Genomic DNA, 21,418 nt, shown 5'->3' on the forward strand with positions numbered 1-21,418 from the left:
AACATGGGACGTGCTGGAATTTGCCCATATTTAATGCACACACAATATTGCTGGCGTTGTCCGATGCCACAAATCCACAGGAGAGTCCAATTGGGGTAAGCCATTCCGCGATGATCTTCCTCAGTTGCCGTAAGAGGTTTTCAGCTGTGTGCGTATTCTGGAAAGCGGTGATACAAAGCGTAGCCTGCCTAGGAAAGAGTTGGCGTTTGCGAGATGCTGCTACTGGTGCCGCCGCTGCTGTTCTTGCGGCGGGAGTCCATACATCTACCCAGTGGGCTGTCACAGTCATATAGTCCTGACCCTGCCCTGCTCCACTTGTCCACATGTCCGTGGTTAAGTGGACATTGGGTACAACTGCATTTTTTAGGACACTGGTGAGTCTTTTTCTGACGTCCGTGTACATTCTCGGTATCGCCTGCCTAGAGAAGTGGAACCTAGATGGTATTTGGTAACGGGGGCACACTGCCTCAATAAATTGTCTAGTTCCCTGTGAACTAACGGCGGATACCGGACGCACGTCTAACACCAACATAGTTGTCAAGGCCTCAGTTATCCGCTTTGCAGCAGGATGACTGCTGTGATATTTCATCTTCCTCGCAAAGGACTGTTGAACAGTCAATTGCTTACTGGAAGTAGTACAAGTGGGCTTACGACTTCCCCTCTGGGATGACCATCGACTCCCAGCAGCAACAACAGCAGCGCCAGCAGCAGTAGGCGTTACACGCAAGGATGCATCGGAGGAATCCCAGGCAGGAGAGGAATCGTCAGAATTGCCAGTGACATGGCCTGCAGGACTATTGGCATTCCTGGGGAAGGAGGAAATTGACACTGAGGGAGTTGGTGGGGTGGTTTGCGTGAGCTTGGTTACAAGAGGAAGGGATTTACTGGTCAGTGGACTGCTTCCGCTGTCACCCAAAGTTTTTGAACTTGTCACTGACTTATTATGAATGCGCTGCAGGTGACGTATAAGGGAGGATGTTCCGAGGTGGTTAACGTCCTTACCCCTACTTATTACAGCTTGACAAAGGGAACACACGGCTTGACACCTGTTGTCCGCATTTCTGGTGAAATACCTCCACACCGAAGAGCTGATTTTTTTGGTATTTTCACCTGGCATGTCAACGGCCATATTCCTCCCATGGACAAGAGGTGTCTCCCCGGGTGCCTGACTTAAACAAACCACCTAACCATCAGAATCCTCCTGGTCAATTTCCTCCCCAGCGCCAGCAACACCCATATCCTCCTCATCCTGGTGTACTTCAACACTGACATCTTCAATCTGACTATCAGGAACTGGACTGCGGGTGCTCCTTCCAGCACTTGCAGGGGGCGTGCAAATGGTGGAAGGCGCATGCTCTTCACGTCCAGTGTTGGGAAGGTCAGGCATCGCAACCGACACAATTGGACTCTCCTTGTGGATTTGGGATTTCGAAGAATGCACAGTTCTTTGCTGTGCTGCTTTTGCCAGCTTGAGTCTTTTCATTTTTCTAGCGAGAGGCTGAGTGCTTCCATCCTCATGTGAAGCTGAACCACTAGCCATGAACATAGGCCAGGGCCTCAGCCGTTCCTTGCCACTCCGTTTCGTAAATGGCATATTGGCAAGTTTACGCTTCTCCTCCGACAATTTTATTTTAGGTTTTGGAGTCCTTTTTTTTCTGATTTTTGGTGTTTTGGATTTGACATGCTCTGTACTATGACATTGGGCATCGGCCTTGGCAGACGACATTGCTGGCATTTCATCGTCTCGGCCATGACTAGTGACAGCAGCTTCAGCACGAGGTGGAAGTGGATCTTGATCTTTCCCTAATTTTGGAACCTCAACATTTTTGTTCTCCATATTTTAATAGGCACAACTAAAAGGCACCTCAGGTAAACAATGGAGATGGATACTAGTATACAATTATGGACTGCCTGCCGAGTGCAGACACAGAGGTAGCCACAGCCGTGAACTACCGTACTGTACTGTGTCTGCTGCTAATATAGACTGGTTGATAAAGAGATGTCTATGTAACTATGTATGTATAAAGAAGAAAGAAAAAAAAACCACGGTTAGGTGGTATACAATTATGGACGGACTGCCTGCCGAGTGCAGACACAGAGGTAGTCACAGCCGTGAACTACCGTACTGTACTGTGTCTGCTGCTAATAATATAGACTGGTTGATAAAGAGATGTCGTAGTAGTATGTATGTATAAAGAAGAAAGAAAAAAAAACCACGGTTAGGTGGTATACAATTATGGACGGACTGCCTGCCGAGTGCAGACACAGAGGTAGCCACAGCCGTGAACTACCGTACTGTACTGTGTCTGCTGCTAATATAGACTGGTTGATAAAGAGATGTCTATGTAACTATGTATGTATAAAGAAGAAAGAAAAAAAAACCACGGTTAGGTGGTATACAATTATGGACGGACTGCCTGCCGAGTGCAGACACAGAGGTAGCCACAGCCGTGAACTACCGTACTGTACTGTGTCTGCTGCTAATATAGACTGGTTGATAAAGAGATGTCTATGTAACTATGTATGTATAAAGAAGAAAGAAAAAAAAACCACGGTTAGGTGGTATACAATTATGGACGGACTGCCTGCCGAGTGCAGACACAGAGGTAGCCACAGCCGTGAACTACCGTACTGTACTGTGTCTGCTGCTAATATAGACTGGTTGATAAAGAGATGTCTATGTAACTATGTATGTATAAAGAAGAAAGAAAAAAAAACCACGGTTAGGTGGTATACAATTATGGACGGACTGCCTGCCGAGTGCAGACACAGAGGTAGCCACAGCCGTGAACTACCGTACTGTACTGTGTCTGCTGCTAATATAGACTGGTTGATAAAGAGATGTCGTAGTAGTATGTATGTATAAAGAAGAAAAAAAAACCACGGTTAGGTGGTATACAATTATGGACGGACTGCCTGCCGAGTGCAGACACAGAGGTAGCCACAGCCGTGAACTACCGTACTGTGTCTGCTGCGACTGGATGATAAATGATATAAAAAATATATATATATCACTACTGCAGCCGGACAGGTATATATTATATATTATATAATGACGGACCTGCTGGACACTGTCTGTCAGCAGAATGAGTTTTATTTTTATAGAATAAAAAAAAAAAAAACACACAAGTGAAGTCACACGACGAGTGTTTAACTTTTTCAGGCAATCACAATATAAGTATACTACTAACTATACTGGTGGTCAGTGTGGTCAGGTCACTGGTCAGTCACACTGGCAGTGGCACTCCTGCAGCAAAAGTGTGCACTGTTTAATTTTAATATAATATTATGTACTCCTGGCTCCTGCTATAACCTATAACTGGCACTGCAGTGCTCCCCAGTCTCCCCCACAATTATAAGCTGTGTGAGCTGAGCAGTCAGACAGATATATAATATATATAGATGATGCAGCACACTGGGCTGAGCCTGAGCAGTGCACACAGATATGGTATGTGACTGAGTCACTGTGTGTATCGCTTTTTTCAGGCAGAGAACGGATATATTAAATAAACTGCACTGTCTGGTGGTCACTCACTATATAATATTATGTACTCCTGGCTCCTGCTATAACCTATAACTGGCACTGCAGTGCTCCCCAGTCTCCCCCACAATTATAAGCTGTGTGAGCTGAGCAGTCAGACAGATATATAATATATATAGATGATGCAGCACACTGGGCTGAGCCTGAGCAGTGCACACAGATATGGTATGTGACTGAGTCACTGTGTGTATCGCTTTTTTCAGGCAGAGAACGGATATATTAAATAAACTGCACTGTCTGGTGGTCACTCACTAGTAAACTCTCTGCACTCTCTACACTTCTACAGTACTCCTCCTAGTCCTAAGCTCCAGTAAATCTCTCTCTCTTATAATCTAAATGGAGAGGACGCCAGCCACGTCCTCTCCCTATCAATCTCAATGCACGTGTGAAAATGGCGGCGACGCGTGGCTCCTTATATAGAATCCGAGTCACGCGATAGAATCCGAGCCTCGCGAGAATCCGACAGCGTCATGATGACGTTCGGGCGTGCTCGGGTTAACCGAGCAAGGCGGGAAGATCCGAGTCGCTCGGATCCGTGTAAAAAAAGCTGAAGTTCGGGCGGGTTCGGATTCCGAGGAACCAAACCCGCTCATCTCTAGTAGGCAAGCGCTGTCAGTCAGGAGTCAGCGCTGCACCGGATGTCTCTTCTGGATGTCCTCTGACTTTCTCCTGCGGCGCAACTCCAGCTATTCCTCCCGCTGCGGCTCCCACTTCGGGTAAGGGGACCATATTGCTCAGTAGTGAGCACTTTCGGTAAGCCTGCGGCTGCTATGCCGCTACCCCTCTCCTCCACAGTCCTAATGGGTCGCTGCAGTCTGTAAGGGACCGCAGGTGCACACACCCAGGAACCGCTGGCTCTCCTCCCGCCGCCAGCAGCTACTTTTATAACCTCAGCCTGCACGAGACCCCTTCCCTCACTCACTCTCGCTCTCCTGGCGGCCACTGCGCAGCCGCAACAAATTGAAAAGCCCTATCTCTATAATGGGGCATATTTCTCTTAATTAAAAAAACCCTATAACTTTCTGAAAAACCACAACCCCAAAAGGCACTACACTGGGGCATACTCTATCTAGTAAAACAAACCCAAGTCTTAATTCGTCCTCTATCCGGAGTTATGCCTTTCCAAAAAATATCTAATTCACTCTATAGGAAAACGGTGTCAAAAAGCCACAAAGGAAGTCACAGAAAAAAACTGACAGTTGGAACTTTAGGTTACTCCCAATTCCTCATTTTTTATTATTTTGCCCTGAAATTTGGCATGCAGCACCGGGTGACGATTCTACACGCCCATGCCAAATTTCAGCTCAGTACGTCCAATCAGTTTTGAGGTGTAGCCCCTCAAACACCATGCCCCCATCTCAGAAGTTCCCTATGGGAGAATTCCGTTTGTTCGATTCAGCCTTAATATAAGGGCACGGCCGTGCCCTTATAATATCTATCTATCTATCTATCTATCGTATGTGTGTGTATATATACATCTATACATACATGCGCTAACACCTGGACATACACTGATGTACCCACACCTAATATCCATACATACACGCCCTGACACCTGGACATACACCAACATTCCCACACCTGCATCTATACATACACATGCTGACACCTGGACATACACCAACATACAAGCACCTGCATCTATATATACACGCGCTGACAAATGGACATACACCGACGTACCCACACTTGCATCTATACATACATGCACTGACATCTGGACATACAAGCACCTGCATCTATACATACACGCGCTGACACCTGAACCTACACTGACCTTCCCACACCTGCATCTATACATACACATTCTGACACCTGGACATACACAGACGTACCCACACCTGCATCTATACATACACGCGTTGACACCTGGACGTACACTGACGTACACACACCTACATCTATATATGCATGGATGCAAATGTGGGTACGTCTGTATACGTCCAGGTGTTAGCATGTGTATGTATAGATGTTAGGTGTGGGTACATCAGTGTATGTCCAGGTGTCAGCACATGTATGTATAGATTCACATGTGGGTAAGCCGGTGTACGTCCACGTGTCAGCATGTGTAGGTATAGATGCAGGTGTGGGTACGTTGGTGTACGTTTAGGGGTCAGCGTGTTAATGTATAGATGTTGGTGTGTGTATGTCAGTGTACGTACAGATATAGGTGTGTGTGTGTATGTATGTATGTATGTATGTATGTATGTATGTATGTATGTATATGTATAGAGGAAGGTGTGATACATACATATAACACATACATGATAGATACATACATATATCACACACACGATAGATAGATAGATAGATAGATAGATAGATAGATAGATAAAACACATACATACAAGATAGATACATACATACATACATACATGATAGATACATATATATACACACACATACGATAGATAGATAGATAGATAGATAGATAGATAGATAGATAGATAGATAGATAGATAGATAGATACATATATATACACACACATACGATAGATAGATAGATAGATAGATAGATAGATAGATAGATAGATAGATAGATAGATAGACAGATAGATAGATACATACATATATATATATCACAAACATATATGATTCATACATATATCACACACACATACATGATACATACATGAGAAAGACCTGGGATGGTGATGAGGCCAGGGCCCCCTGCTGATGTTGCGTTGAGGAAGGCAGTGTTCCAGGGCGGATGCAAGTCGGGGAGAGCGCCGCGCAGCCCTGGAAAAATACTGCTGAGGAGCTACATCTGGAAGAGCCCCTGGGAGGGAGAGTGCCACATGCCCCATCCTGCGCGGCAGACTCTGCAGGCCTGCACATGGGAAGGGAGGTCTCTGGCCACACGTACTCACCCTTCTGCTGAAGCCCCGCTGCTGTCCCCATCAGCGCTCTCCAGCGGGGAGCGGGGCCAGGATGAACCTCAACCTGTGAGAACTATCTTCATGATCAAGAGATCTCATATGCAAGATAAGTATGTGTTGGGATAGGGCTGGGGAGGGTGGCTGCTCGGGCACACCCCCGTCAAGTTAAGGAGATTTAACTGAGGAAGCACAAGGGAACTCTCGTCTGGGGACAACAACTGCAGGGAGACCACATCTTTTCAGATGAACATGGGAGGGCGGAAGGCTGCCTAATACTGAAGCACCCTCAGACATTAAACCATATGCAACAACTATTGCAAGCATTCCTGGGGGAAGGTCTGCAGCAGACGGATTTGCATACGGTGATGTCATCCAAGCAGTGGGCCAAAGTTGGCTGGAACCCTCATCTGTATATGAAAAGAGAAAAGGGGCATGCAGGGCATGGCGGCCTTTTGCGGCGCTTGGATAACCCCAAGTTTGCATTAAACACCCCCACCCTCCTTCGGTGTGGGGCTCATGTTGGCCATGCCCAAGCCCCTGAAGCATTCAAGCTGATTTCTTGCAGCAGCTGGGCACTGTAACAGCTTCAGAGCTGCTCTACAAGACAAGTAAAAGGGTGTGGGCCCTGCAGCACCACCTGTAGTTTGCATACACACATATATAGGACAGCATCTCTTATATGCCCCAGGGTCAATAAAATAGTATCCTTGTCTAGGCTATCCATCCCCTCAGATAAGGTATTTGTCCATGCCGCTACAGCACTACACACCCAGGCCGACGCAATTGCCGGTCTGAGTAAGGTACCTGAATGTGTATAAATGGACTTCAGGGTAATCTCCTGTTTGCGGTCAGCACACTCTTTGAGGGTAGCCGTATCCTGGGACGGGAGGGCTACCTTCTTGGATAAGCGTGTTAATGCTTTGTCCACCCTAGGGGAGGATTCCCATCGTAACCTATCCGTTGATGGGAAAGGGGAATCCTTTTGGAAATCTGCAGGAGATTCCCAAGCTTTTTCACATAACTCGTTCAGCTCGTGTGAGGGGGGAAAGGTTACCTCAGGCTTCTTTCCCTTGTACATATGTACCCTCTTGTCAGGGATAGGGGGCTCCTCTGTGATGTGCAAAACATCTTTTATTGCCATAATCATATATCAAATGTATTTTGCCAATTTTGGCTGTAACTTTGCATCATCGTAATCGACACTGGAGTCAGAATCCGTGTCGGTATCTGTGTCAACATCTGGATAGTGGGCGCTTATGAGACCCTGACAGTCCCTGCGACATAGGATTAGGCATTGGTTGAGACCCTGACTGTCCCAAAGCTTCTGCCTTGTCTAATCTTTTGTGCAATGAGTTTACACTAGCATTTAAAACATTCCACATATCCATCCAATCAGGTGTCGGCGGAGACACCACGTTCATTTGCTCCCGCTCCTCTCTAATATAGCCTTCTTCCTCAGACATGTCGACACACGCGTACCGACACACCACACACACAGGGAATACTTTTACTGAAGACATTTCCCCCACAAGGCCCTTTGGAGAGACAGAGAGAGAGTATGCCAGCACATACCCCAGCGCTATATAACCCAGGAACAGCACAGTAACTTAATGTTTGAACAATCGGTGAGGGGGAACATCTTGAAACCCCAGTTTGTACCCTTGGGACACTATTTGTAAAACACACGAGTCCATGTCCGAATGAATCCAGAACTGACTGAAGAGTTTTAGACGTGCCCCCACTGGTGCGGGCTCCTGCAAGAGAGCCCCAGCGTCATGCAGTGGATTTGGCAGAAGCAGAGGATGATCTCTGCTCCTGCGATCTTGAAGAGGATGCAGACCTCTTCTCTCTTCTCCTTCCTCTACCTGCAAAGAAAGGGGAATCTTAACTTCTTGCATATCTATTGGGCCGAAATGACTGCATCAGATAATGATGCGTCTTCATCCGTTGGGAGGGAACATAGGGCAAGAAGGTTGACTTACCTGCGGGAGCTGCCGAGATCAAATTAACTATGCAGTCACCAAACAAGGCTTCACCTTCATAGGGAAGAGACTCCCTTTCTTCTTGGAGTCAGCATCAGCATTCTCTTGGTGAATCCACAATGCCCTCCTATCCGACACTGCCATGAAATTGGCCCGTGAACTCAAGAGTCCTATATCCCTTGCAGTCTCACGTAAGTATGCTGCAGTGTCCTTGATATGATACAACGTAAGGAGTATCCCATCTCTCCAGGGTATCTATATCGGATGACAAGGTATTCGACCAATTCTTGAATATTACTACTCACCCATGCACATGTAATGGCAGGTCTAAGTAATGTACCCGTGGTTACATAACTAGAAATAATGTAGCTTCCTGCATACGATCCGCTGGATTTGTGACAGGGCCCCGTGCAGAACAGGGGGTGACTCCCACTTTATTCTGTCCGCGGCGGGAAATGAATAAACAACCAGAATCCTTTTGGGGATTTGAAACCATCTTGTCGAGCTGGCCCAGACTTTCTCAAACAGAGATGGAGGAACGTTACATCAGCTTTCATTATATATCTATATATACATACATATAGACCCCTTTGTCAGGAACAGCAGGGTCTTCAGTGATTTTAATATGTCCTTAATATCCAAAATCATGTACTGAATGCTCCTTGCCAATATTGGATCTAATCAGGAAACATTATGGTCGACATAAGTATCAGTATCCGTGTCAGTATCAGTGTGTAGTAACTGGGCAAAATAACATTTTTGCGACCCAGCGGGGCCTGAGGGAAAAGAAACATAGCCATGAATATCACATCTATTCTCTACGTCTGTGTCTGGGACACAGATTTATCCAACCTTACTCTGATATTACTGAAACATTTACCCAGTCAGTTATTGGTGGTGCCAACAGGGCCACCATCATATGTCTGCATTCCTAATATAGTTTCCTCTTGGGAAAAACATTCAGCCACCGACATGTTGACACACATATACCAAGTACCCACAGACACACCGGCTTATGGGGGACAGACCGTCAGTAAATCTGTCAGAGGGACACAGAGGATTTTTCAGCTCACAATCCAGCGCCAAAAGTACACAGTCTGGGAAATAATAAACTCTATAGTGATAGACTTGTAATGCTCTAAAGATGTTCTGGTGAGGTGAGGAAGAAGCCCCGCCGCTGTAATGGCGCGTATCTGTCCCGCTCAGAAATAATTAATTACGCTAGCGGGGTAAGGACAGTGCCCAGGCACTAATGTCCACTTTTTCCAGCCTTTTGTGAGGAATTTATGCTGCCCAGGGTGCCCCCCCCCGTGCCCTGCACCCTGCAGTGCCTGTGTTTGTGTGGGAGCATGGCGCGCAGCGTTCCGCTCGCTGCTCGGTACCTCAGAATGCCGTCACTGAAGAAGAAGTCTTCTGTTCTTCTGCTACTCACCTGTCTTCTGGCTCTGTAAGGGGGTGACGGCAGGCTGCGGGAGTGTGCATCTAGGCGTACCCAGCGATCAGCACCCTCAGGAGCTAATGGTGTCCTGTCAGCCTGAAGCAGAGCCATTGAACTCACTAGAAGTTGGTCATACTTCTCTCCCCTAAGTCCCACGAAGCAGGGAGACGGTTGCCAGCAGCCTCCCTGAAAATAAAAAAAACTAACAAGTCTTTTCAGAGAAACTCAGTAGAGCTCCCCTGTAGTGCATCCAGTATCACTGCGCACAATACTAAAACTGGAGTCTGGAGGAGGGGCATAGAGGGAGGAGACAGTTCACACCCTTTGAAAGTCTTAAAGTGCCCATGTCTCCTGCGGATCCCGTCTATACCCCATGGTTCTTAATGTGACCCCAGCATCCTCTAGGACGTATGAGAAAACAAATAACGCACACACGAGGAGGAGAGAACTAAGGAAGCTATAAGGAGAAGAGGGGAGGGAGGGAGGGGGGGTTGAAAGGTAAGGTAGTAAAGGCATATTGGATAAACTACAACCTTATACATATTCATTAATGTACCAGTAGTTAGAAGTAGAAGAGCTCTAACAGAAACCACAAAGCTTAGCTAAAGCCACACCACACTGGATATGCCCAATCTCATTTGATTTTTGTAGCAAAGCAGTATTGGACTTTGTTAATACATGGATGGGAGACTGCTTGGTAGTATCAGATTCTTTAGGTGTTTTTAAACTACCAACACCATTTTCTTGGTACATTTAATTTTTACATGTATTCTTTTATGTACCAGAAGTTAGAAGTAGAAGAGCTGTAACAGAAACCACCAGCTCATCTACAGCCACAGCACACTGGATTTGCCCAATCTCTCCTGATCATGGAAGCTGAGCAGTGTTGGTCCTGGTTTTAGTACTTGGATGGGAGACCACAAGGAAATACCAGGAGCTGTGTGTATTTTTACAATACTAACACCGTTCTCTTGATGCATTCCATTTTGAAACATTGGGGCAGATCTATTAAGCCTGGTGAACTGATAAAGTGCAAGGTGATAAAGTACCAGCCAGTCAGCTCCTAACTGTCATTTTTCAAACCCAGCCTGTGACATGGCAATTAGGAGCTGATTGGCTGGTACTTTATCACCATGCAAATTATCATTTCACCAGGTTTAATAAATCGGCTGCTTACTCATTTATGTACGAGTAGTTAGAAGTAGAAGAACTCTAACAGAAACCACTAAGCTCATCTACAGCCACACCACACTGTATATGCCCAATATCACCTGATTTTAGGCCTGGTTTGTTCTTGGATGTGAGACCACCTGGGAATACCAGGTGCTGTAGGTAGTTTTATACTACCAACACCGTTCTCTTGATGCATTCCATTTTGAAACATTGGGGCAGATCTATTAAGCCTGGTGAACTGATAAAGTGCAAGGTGATAAAGTACCAGCCAGTCAGCTCCTAACTGTCATTTTTCAAACCCAGCCTGTGACATGGCAATTAGGAGCTGATTGGCTGGTACTTTATCACCATGCAAATTATCATTTCACCAGGTTTAATAAATCGGCGGCTTACTCATTTATGTACGAGTAGTTAGAAGTAGAAGAACTCTAACAGAAACCACTAAGCTCATCTACAGCCACACCACACTGTATATGCCTCTTCTTACATTCCGCTGCACTTATTGTGGGGTAGCCGCAATCCCTTCTGCTGTACGGTTCCACATTACATTGTTTCTTGTCACTTCCTGTTGATGCAGTAAGGAAACATCCAGGAATTACAGCAGCTTAGTTTTTTTTTTTTTTTAACTGGGGCAATTTAGCTAGATCACAGGGCAATTTAGCTCCTTTGGTCCTTTTTTTAGGACCAGTTAATCAGACAGTTGAGCAAACTGAAAAACAGCTAACAGGAAATTTCCACTTAAATGGTATTTTCTAATCTTATCTGACCATGACTAAGAATAAAGGATACACAAGATAAACTCTTAGAGCCATGGACCTTATCCATGTTTAAGCTCCATCAAATCTGTAATCAATAGCACTACATGCTCCCACTTTACCACTGTACTATATACTCTACCTGTGTTTTTAAGGTAAAAACACCATTTAACCCCAGTGACACTTGAATTAAAGCAGCAGCCTCTGGAATAGCATTCCTTAGCATTAATCCCAGGAAATCTGCAATCTTCACGCTCTTTGATAGCCATGCTACATTGCTGTTTACTTGGATGGAGCAGAGAGCACAACATCAGGACATAGGAAATATTACAATGCATGATAAGAAAGGTGTGAGCTCTACAGCAAGGCCTCTAACCCTTTGCCAGTGCCAAATACATAGGGCTTAACTCAGATCTGATCACAGCAGCAAATTTATTAGCTAAAACCATGTACACTGCAGGGGGGGGGGTATATAATATGTGCAGAGAGAGTTAGATTTTGGTGCGGTGTGTTCAAACTGAAATCTAAATTGCAGTGTAAAAACAAAACAGCCAGTATTTACCCTGCACACAAACAATATAACCCACCTAAATCTCTCTGCAAATGTTATATCTGCCCCCCCCCCCCCCCATCCCTGCAGTGCACATGGTTTTGCCCACTAGCTAACAAATTTGCTGCATCTGGGAATTACAGCAGCTTAATATTTCTTTTTACAGAAGGTTCAGCAAATTAAATTATTTAGTGAAATACTGTAATCATAACAGTTACAGGGATATTGTAGGTAGATTTATTGTCAGTGGATAAATGTAAAAATTAAACCCTTAGGCATAGTTCCAAAATGCTGTCATTGCAATCCAGATTTTAAGGATATCATGCTTGAGCACAGGTGACTTAATTAGAACTTCGGTCAATGTGAATTAACCATTGGACTCAACCATGGTTATCCTTAAAACCCAGGGGTCTATTTAAGATCGATCTTAATCGATGTTGGGCTTCCAGGTTGAAAAAAACACACACATTTGTTTTCACATTAAACAGACTTCCACATGAGAAAGCAGCAAGGATGCAGTGGCGTTAATGTTTCCTGGTGTCAACTTGTATTATTTCAGTAGACATTGAAATGAGGATGCATCTTGCTGCCTTTCCAATGAAGCAAGTTTAATTTAGTAATAGGTGAAAAACCATCCTTACAAAGGTGTTAATCAGAGACTTGGCTTTGTGGACACTTTTCAGAGAACAAATTTGTTAGCATAAAAATAAAGCCAGAAAATGAAGAGCTGCTTAATCACTCGATTGGATTTTTCTGCCAGCATATTTTTTTTCTCTGCAACCCACTGCTAAATTGTGCTTCCTAGCTGTTTTTTATAAAATCACTGAATCAAATCTAACTCTGATTACATCAGAGAAGGCCATGTACCCTACACCATAAGAGGAGGTTTGAAATTTTGACTTGTCTACTTAAATATCACCAAAATCTGATCACAAGGTTAATTACGTCCCTGGGTGGGATTGAACCACCAACCTTTTGGTTAATAGCCAAACACACTAACCGATTGCGCCACAGAGACACTTTGCAAAAGTCCATACTGACAAAGGCTAATAAGCATTCATCTAAAACGTTTCCTAGAAAAACTTTAAAAAGTCAATAATCTGGAGAGTTTTTGTAAGATGTTTCTTCCATCAACCAACGAAGAAACACATTGGTACTTTCCCATGATGAGTGAGTGCTTCAGGATCTCTTGCACTTACATGTGCAGCAGAGTACTGCAATGGAAGCATGCTGGGCCCATAACCCAGAGGTAGGCAGATTGAAACTATCCTCTGCTATATGCATTTTTTTTGTTAATTAAAGTAATCCAAAACTGGGATTGATATTTTGTCTCTTTTATTTTTACTTAAAGTACAATAACTTTTACCATTTTAATTTGTTTTAATAGTATATTGACAGTATTATTTTCTTTCTAAAATCCACTTCATTTTCTTTACCCTATTATTAAAATGGTAATTGAAGAAGAGGAATTGTTGCTTTGACTGCAGCATTCCCGGGGTTAACTGGTGTTTCTTCAAGTCACAAGGTATGGAGCTGCTGTATAGTTACTCGCAAGTCAGTAGTTGTATGATGCTCACACCTGTTAAGCTGGATACACACAGAATGCCCTACACAGGGGGTGAAATGAGCGCCCCCCCCACCCCCCGTACGCTCAGCACACATCACGCTGTGCTGAGCGGGGGGAGAGATGTGTGCTGAGCAGTTCGCTCAGCACACATCTCTCCCCAAAATCGGGCCGTGAATACGGACCTTTAAACTGGATCCACACTTAGATTATCTGTCCAATTTTTTTTTCTAGTTGAAACAAAATTATGCTAATATGTGGCAGCAAATTACAATTGACCATTTGTTCACAAACACTGGAAAACATCCAAAAATGGTCATTTAGATAAATTGGTTAAATCCATTTCATTTAGCTAATTTATCCAAACTACCTTTATTGTATCTTTGTGGGTGAATGATGTGTGGGTCAGTGTTGAGGGTGGTGGAGGAGATGGGTAATAGGCACAGCAGGGTGTGGACAGTCAAATAGTGTGCTTAGAGGTTCAGAGTCATTGTATGAGACTCTGGCAACAGTGACTTGATGAGTCTGGTGTCCATAGGGTGGGACGCATTAACCTTTTTATGCTATTGAAATAGTTCTCCTCCTGACCGACGCAGTTCCTTGCTCCGAGGTTGGTGTATTGTCCTGTTGCAGCGCCTCTCCACTGTGGTCACAGTGAGCTGTGTGGTGTTGCTGGCACATGCCAATCTCCCCCCAACCTCCCTCTTGCATTTCAGACCTACGTACGCATGATGGGATCTTGTATGATATGCGCGTGTGCTGTAGAGATGAAAGTGGGGGTGAGGAGGCAGATCGTGAGATGGGGAAACTTTGTGGACTGTTAGCGAAGGGGAGCACTGGGCAATCTGAGTTGCAAAGAGGGCAGCAGAAGAGGTTATTGCATGTGCACTGGTGACAGGTCCATCCTTGGTGGCCAGCCTCAGTGGTAAAGGGGTACATGAGCTAGTGTCCCTTGGCCAGCCATGTACCATGGCCACCTCCCTACCTCCTATATATTCTCCCTGATCTGTCACTTTGTTACGGTCTGCTGCTGGCACTGGTGTATCGTCCTGCAGTTGCCGTCTCCGCCCATTGCTGTGACTTCCCCCAGAGTTAGCCACACAGAGTGACAGATCTGGGAAAATATATAGGAGATCATTACTTTCACTTGCAGCCTACCTTATTTTTTGCAGCCTAGCATGCTCCTGACCCCTTCTCTCACTAATACTTATACAACATTCATGAACTCATCTTAAGGTTTCTTTATTATTCAGTCACACTGTCTTGGATCCAAACCATTTCCTGTGGCATTGCAGTCAAACAATTGAGCTATTTACCCTTGCATAGAAAGGTATAATCTAAGCTAGAGAATTCTATTTGGAGCTCACCTTGTACTTTGTGAAGAAATAATCAGCTTTGTGGCTGAGCAGATATATGGAGTGTGTGGCTGCACACTGCATTGATCTGCTGAGTTGCAATGCTAATAATTTTTTTTTTTTGCAAAGTACCAATAGCTTCATTGTGAAGGTGGAAAGAAGGGTGTTACGGCATGGAATGTACAAACTGCGAGACCCTGCTGGTAGCGCCTTTGTCTATTTAGTAGGAAGGGCACGTAACAGCCGGGGGGCAATGGAGGAAGCCCCTTTAGGGCTGGAGCCCGGCGGCAACTGACTCCGTTGTCTCTGGCAGTTCCGCCCCTGGACTAGAGGAATGGTCAAGAACATGGCAACATTTAATGCCAAAAAATGCAAAATCATACACGTCTCAAAAATGCAAAGGCTAACTATAATATTAAGGGCATTATAATGGCAAGAGGAAAGCTATCTAAGTATTACTATTTCAGGTAAGCAATGTAACAAAGCAATAGGAAAGGCAAGTCAGATGCTTGTTTGCATAGGTTAAAGAACCAGTAGCAGAAAAAAGTAATACAGGTTGAGTATCCCATATCCAAATATTCAGAAATACGGAATATTCCGAAATACGGACTTTTTTGAGTGAGACTGAGATAGTGAAACCTTTGTGTTTTGATGGCTCAGTGTACACAAACTTTGTTTAATACTCAAAGTTATTAAAAATATTGTATTAAATGAACTTCAGACTGTGTGTATAAGGTGTATATGAAACATAAATGAATTCTGTGAATGTACACACACTTTGTTTAATGCACAAAGTTATAAAAAATATTGGCTAAAATGACCTTCAGGCTGTGTGTATAAGGTGTATATGAAACATAAATGCCTTCTGTGCTTAGATTTAGGTCCCATCACCATAATATCTCGTTATGGTATGCAATTATTCCAAAATACAGAAAAATCCGATATCCAAAATTCCTCTGGTCCCAAGCATTTTGGATAAGGGATACTCAACCTGTAATGCCACTGTATAGGTCCTTGGTACAGCCACATTTAGAATCCTGTGTTCAGTTCCAGAAGCCATATCTCCAGAAGGCTGTAAATACATTAGGGCAACTAAAATTGTGCATGGCCTACATCACAAAACTTACCTGGAAATACTAAAAAATGTTGATGTGTATAGTTTGGAGAAGGGAAGAGGGAACATACAGTAATAGAAACATTTAAATATATAGAGAGGAATGTAATAGGGTGTGAGAATCAGAAAGTGAGAGATTTTGTGTTTTTTCCTGTTGTTTTTTTTGTTTTTGTTTGATTGTTTGTTTTTAAAGTGGCAATCCTTCACATGGCAAAACCAGGTTGATATTTGCCATGTAAAGGATTGCCACCGTGGGCATGTGTAGAAGGGGCACTGCTACTGTTGGCATTATGTGTGTAAGCTGCACTGATATGGTGGTTATGTGTATAAAGGGCACTGCGACTGTGGGTATTATTATTATTATTATTACATGCGGTGTAATGACAATAAGATAGTGCTACTGTGTGGCGTATTTTGATTTGGGGTGCTATTGTGTGGCCATGCCCCTTCCTTGTGATACCACACCTTCTTTTTTTAAGGAGCGCACTGTCCCTTTATTAAGTATTGGAGAGAGGGCCCAAATTAATAGTTTGCAGGGAGGCGCCAAACACCCTAGCACTGGCCCTTTGGTAGGGGACAGGATTTGCTTCTGCTTGTGCACATATGTTATGATTGCCAGCCAACAGCACTGGTTTTGCCTATAACACTAACTATAAATATTTTGAATTGGTCCTGGACCACCAATCCAAGGCACCCCTGCAAGTGTCCTGAGGCACCCCAGGGTGCAGTTTGAGAACCACTGGTCTAGTGAGTACCCAGGATAATTATTGTAGCTGGTCTGCGGGTAACAGCTCTCAGATCCACTTCTAGAAAAAAATGCAGCAATGTAATTTGAGTGACAAACTGCAGAGATGAACCCTTTCTGTGACTGCTGCACAGGGATCACACAAACTCTATTCATAGGGCTGACTTCACTTAGGGGAGATGTTCTCACCCCGCAAAGAAGTGCGAGTATATACCGCACTTACGGTACCATTGGATTTACAGATATTTTCTTGCAATACACTATGGGGGTCATTCTGAGTTGATTGCTCGCTAGCAGTTTTTAGCAGCCATGCAAACGCATTGTCGCTGCCCACTGGAGAGTGTATATTCACTTTGGAGAAGTGCGAACACTTGAGCAGCAGAGCGCCTGCAAAATCGTTTCAAAATAAGACCAGCACTGTAGTTACACTTCGTGTGCGTTGATTCTAACAACCGAGGGACGGCTTTTGATGTCACACACCCATCCAGCGAATGCCCAGCCACGTCTGCATTTCTTCTGCCACGCCTGCATTTTTCCAAGCACTCCCTGAAAACGGTCAGTTGCCACCCAGAAACGCCCTCTTTCTGTCAATCTCCTTGTGGCCTGTTCTGTGATTGGAATAATCGCTAGAACTAGTGCAAAACCACAATGGACTTTGTACCCGTACGATGCGCATGCACATTACGGAGCATGCGCATGCACAGATTAGCCATTTTTTTCAACTGATTGCTACGCAGCGAACAACGGCAGCATGCGATCAACTCGGAATGACCCCCTATATACATAGAAACATGGATTTTTACTGCAGGAATTATGGTTAGTTTAGGGGTATCGGTTAGGGTCAACAGAGGTGTAGCTAGGGGTCCAAGCGCCCCTGGCAAAGTAAGGGACTGGCGCCCCCCCTTTCGATAAAGCATTGCAGTCCATTGGCGGTTACCATGTTGGAGCCACAGCAACTGACCCCCTCCCCCACACGCTGCCCTACATCATCGGCTGGGATTCACTGTTGGTGTGAAGCCACTGGGAACAGTCTGGTAGCATTAGCAGCAGTCTGTGTCATAGATAGGGAAGGCAGAAGGTTAACTAGCTAATAGCAGTCTGTTGGCAGCAGAGGCTGGGCGGGGGGCTGAGAATGAGCCAACGCTGATCAATGTCCAGTCTGCTTAGACAAAAATATTTTGTGATCAGGGCTGGTTCTAGACCAAAGGAGCCAATGGCAAAAATTTCCTTTGGCACCCCCCCCCCCACACACATACACACACACCAAAAAAGAACATATCCCAGTTTAACATAACGCTATGTGGTGAAGGTGTGGAGCTGGTTACTTGTATCAGACCTCTGACATTTGCCTTTTCACCCATATTGCATACTTTTTCTTGCAGGTTGTGTCTTAATTCAAGAAGTGTTCTAAGTACTTCAGCTTAGTATCTTTACTGACCCCTCTTTACCCCACACTACATAACTGACCCCTCTATACCCTACACTACATCACTGACCTTTCTATAACCATCACTGCATTACTGACCCCTCTATACAGTACACTGACCTCTATATACCTGCTAGTACATCCCTGATGCCTATATTCCCTAAGCTAAATCCCTGATGCCTCTATTCCCTACGCTACATCCCTGACGCCTCTATTCCCTATGCTACATCCCTGACGCCTCTATACCCTACGCTACATCCCTGATGCCTCTATTCCCTACGCTACATTCCTGATGCCTCTATAACCTACGCTACATCCCTGACGCCTCTATACCCTACGCTACATCCCTGACGCCTCTATACAGTACAATGCATTACTGATCCCTCTAGACCATACATCCTCATTACATCAGAGAGATAGTGAAACACTGGAAAAAATAAGGATAAAGTGGACTACAGAAACTGATGCTCTAAACAAAGGAGAGAGAGAGAAAAGCACAAGGGAAAGTGGGCAATCGGAACACCATAGAGAGAGGAGAGATAGAAATGCCTGAAAAAGTAAAGGGGGTTGGGTATGGCATCCGGCGCTCGGGATTCCAGCAGTCACATGATACCTAATCCTAACCCTCTGGGGGGGGTGGCGGATAGGGCTAACGCTCAGGGGGTGGCAGCTAGGACTAACCCCCCCCCCTCCTAGTGCCTTCCCTAACACCCGCTCCCCCGGTCCTAACCCTCCCTCCAATACTCGCCTTCGGGATGTTGGCTGTCTGTGTGCCGGCACCAGTCTCCCAAGTGGTGTCAGGATTCCAACATCGGTCAAATGACCGCCGGTATACCGTCTGCCGGGATGGTAAATGTATCCTGAGGACAGGTAGTGAGTGTGGAGGGATAGGTGGTTCAGTAAAATGTAACAGCTCAAACTGCGATCATTCACTGATAAATTGATTTATAGCTCTCCCTTTTAAACCATTGCAGTCATAAAAGCAATGTTTTTTAAACTTTTAAATAAAGCTTGTTAGCATCCCCAGCACACTGTATATGCTGGGAGATGTAGTTCTCAATATGAAAACATTTAATTACTGTATGAACTCTAATTCCCCAACTGAAACCTCTCACAAACACACACTCCTAAATCTAGTACACACACACACACACATTTCCCCAGTACTGACAACCTTCATCACTTCCACACACTGACAACTCCCTCCTGCTCCTCTCCCCACTGACACTGACAGCTCCCTCACAGTCACACACATCCTCCACCCCCCCACACACACACACACTGATAGCACACATGCACAAATCCCCCCCTCCTCGACACTAACTGTCACGGACTGCTTGGGCAGCAGGGGGCAGGCTCTGACTTGAAGTGCTGAAATTCAACAGCTCTCTCGAACTTGCAAGGCATGGCTGTGCAGCTGTCTCCAGCCATCTCCTTGCCCACTGTGTAATTTGTGGCGTTCTCTGATGTTCCCCGCTCTGCCTCTACAACCGGCACATAATGTACAGCAGTGGTGACTCCTGAGTATGGGCCTGGAGAACTCCGCCTACCGGGGGGTAGGGATTAATAATTTCAAAGGGGCAGAGCTAGGAGTGAAGCAGTGGACAGCAGTTGAGGGGCGTTTCAAACTGTAACAGGGTTGGGACAATTTCAGTATCCTTCCCTCACCGTCTAATTGGTCAGTCCCACGCTGATTGCCATAGCGCCCTTTCGAGACTGCAGAACTCTATCCCTTAGCCACGGTTAGCACAGCTGGATGGTGCCCCTGGCAAGTGCCATCCTGGCCAAGGGGTAGATACGCCCCTGAGGGTCAGGGCCAGCAACAGAAATCTCGGGGCCCAGTGCACTGATATCTCTGGGGCCCCCTCAACCCCCCTTAACTTGGCAGAGGGTTCTTTAAAAAAATTGGAGCCTTTGACTCGGACCGTCAGTGAGGCCAGCAGGTGGTTTTCATACTGGGCTATCCAGCTCTTCGGTGGCGGTGGCAGGGACATTCAGAAAAGGGCCAGCACAGCAACATGCATAATAATGGCAATACAGTATGGACCACAGGGACTGGACAAAGTGATGGGGTAAAAGGAGGGGGGAGGGTTTAGTTGGCCTGTTAATTGTTTTCCTGCTTAAATTGAGCAGTTGGTGGATACACTTTAAAAAGCAATATTGGCACTGTGGCCCCATTATTTCTGTTCTTAATACTTGGAGCCCTGAACAAGTGTCCCCTTTGTCCCCCCTGTCACCGGGCCTGTTCAGGCGTTACCTATGGAGAAGCTGCGACATGACATCCTAGGACACGATACTGCACCATGCATCACCATTATATTTCAGTGTGCCTTGTCAATATTTAAATCTTGTTCTGTGTGACGTGAGTTGTAAATGGTTGAAAATCTCTGTGCTACAGTATCGTCACCATGTAGTTATAACAACACCGCAAAACCACCAAAAGACGTGTTTTGGTAGAGGGACTGCTGGAGGGGCCCATTGGGGCCCCCAGTTTGCTACCCCACCCCAGTATACCTGTGCTGTAGCCAGTGGAAGAGGCACTATCTTCCCGGTGATCTCTTCGGGAAGATGGTGCCGCACATAGAAAGCAAAGACTCTGGCTGCACTCTCCTGCCCTCGCTCTAAGCAAGGTGATCGGGCCACAAAAGGACCCCTGCCGGACCCCGGCCTGTGGGCCACAAAAGGATGCATTGGGGGCGGCATGCGGCCCATGGGTTTGACACCCCTGCCCTAGAGTATCAAAATTTGTTTCACGGCACCCCTAGGCCAAAGTTTTTTTTATTGAGAAATTCAGAAAAAAATATAAAATTAAGTAAATTGTGTTTATAGCATGTCATCCTCAGGTTCAGTTATGTTGTGAGGGAATGGTTTTGCCAATTTAATAAAGTATAAATAA

At 45.3% G+C, this 21,418-nt stretch overlaps 1 non-coding gene across 1 annotated transcript; it reads right to left on the minus strand.

The window, feature by feature from the left end:
• Positions 1–13,262: 13,262 nt before the first annotated feature.
• Positions 13,263–13,336, minus strand: TRNAN-AUU (transfer RNA asparagine (anticodon AUU)). The gene has a single exon. It is a non-coding gene; the product is annotated as a tRNA-Asn (tRNA).
• Between the last annotated feature and the right edge of the window lie 8,082 nt (positions 13,337–21,418).

The sequence above is a fragment of the Pseudophryne corroboree genome, unplaced genomic scaffold (assembly GCF_028390025.1).
Source record: "Pseudophryne corroboree isolate aPseCor3 unplaced genomic scaffold, aPseCor3.hap2 scaffold_647, whole genome shotgun sequence".
In the NCBI taxonomy this organism is placed as follows: Eukaryota; Metazoa; Chordata; class Amphibia; order Anura; family Myobatrachidae; genus Pseudophryne; species Pseudophryne corroboree.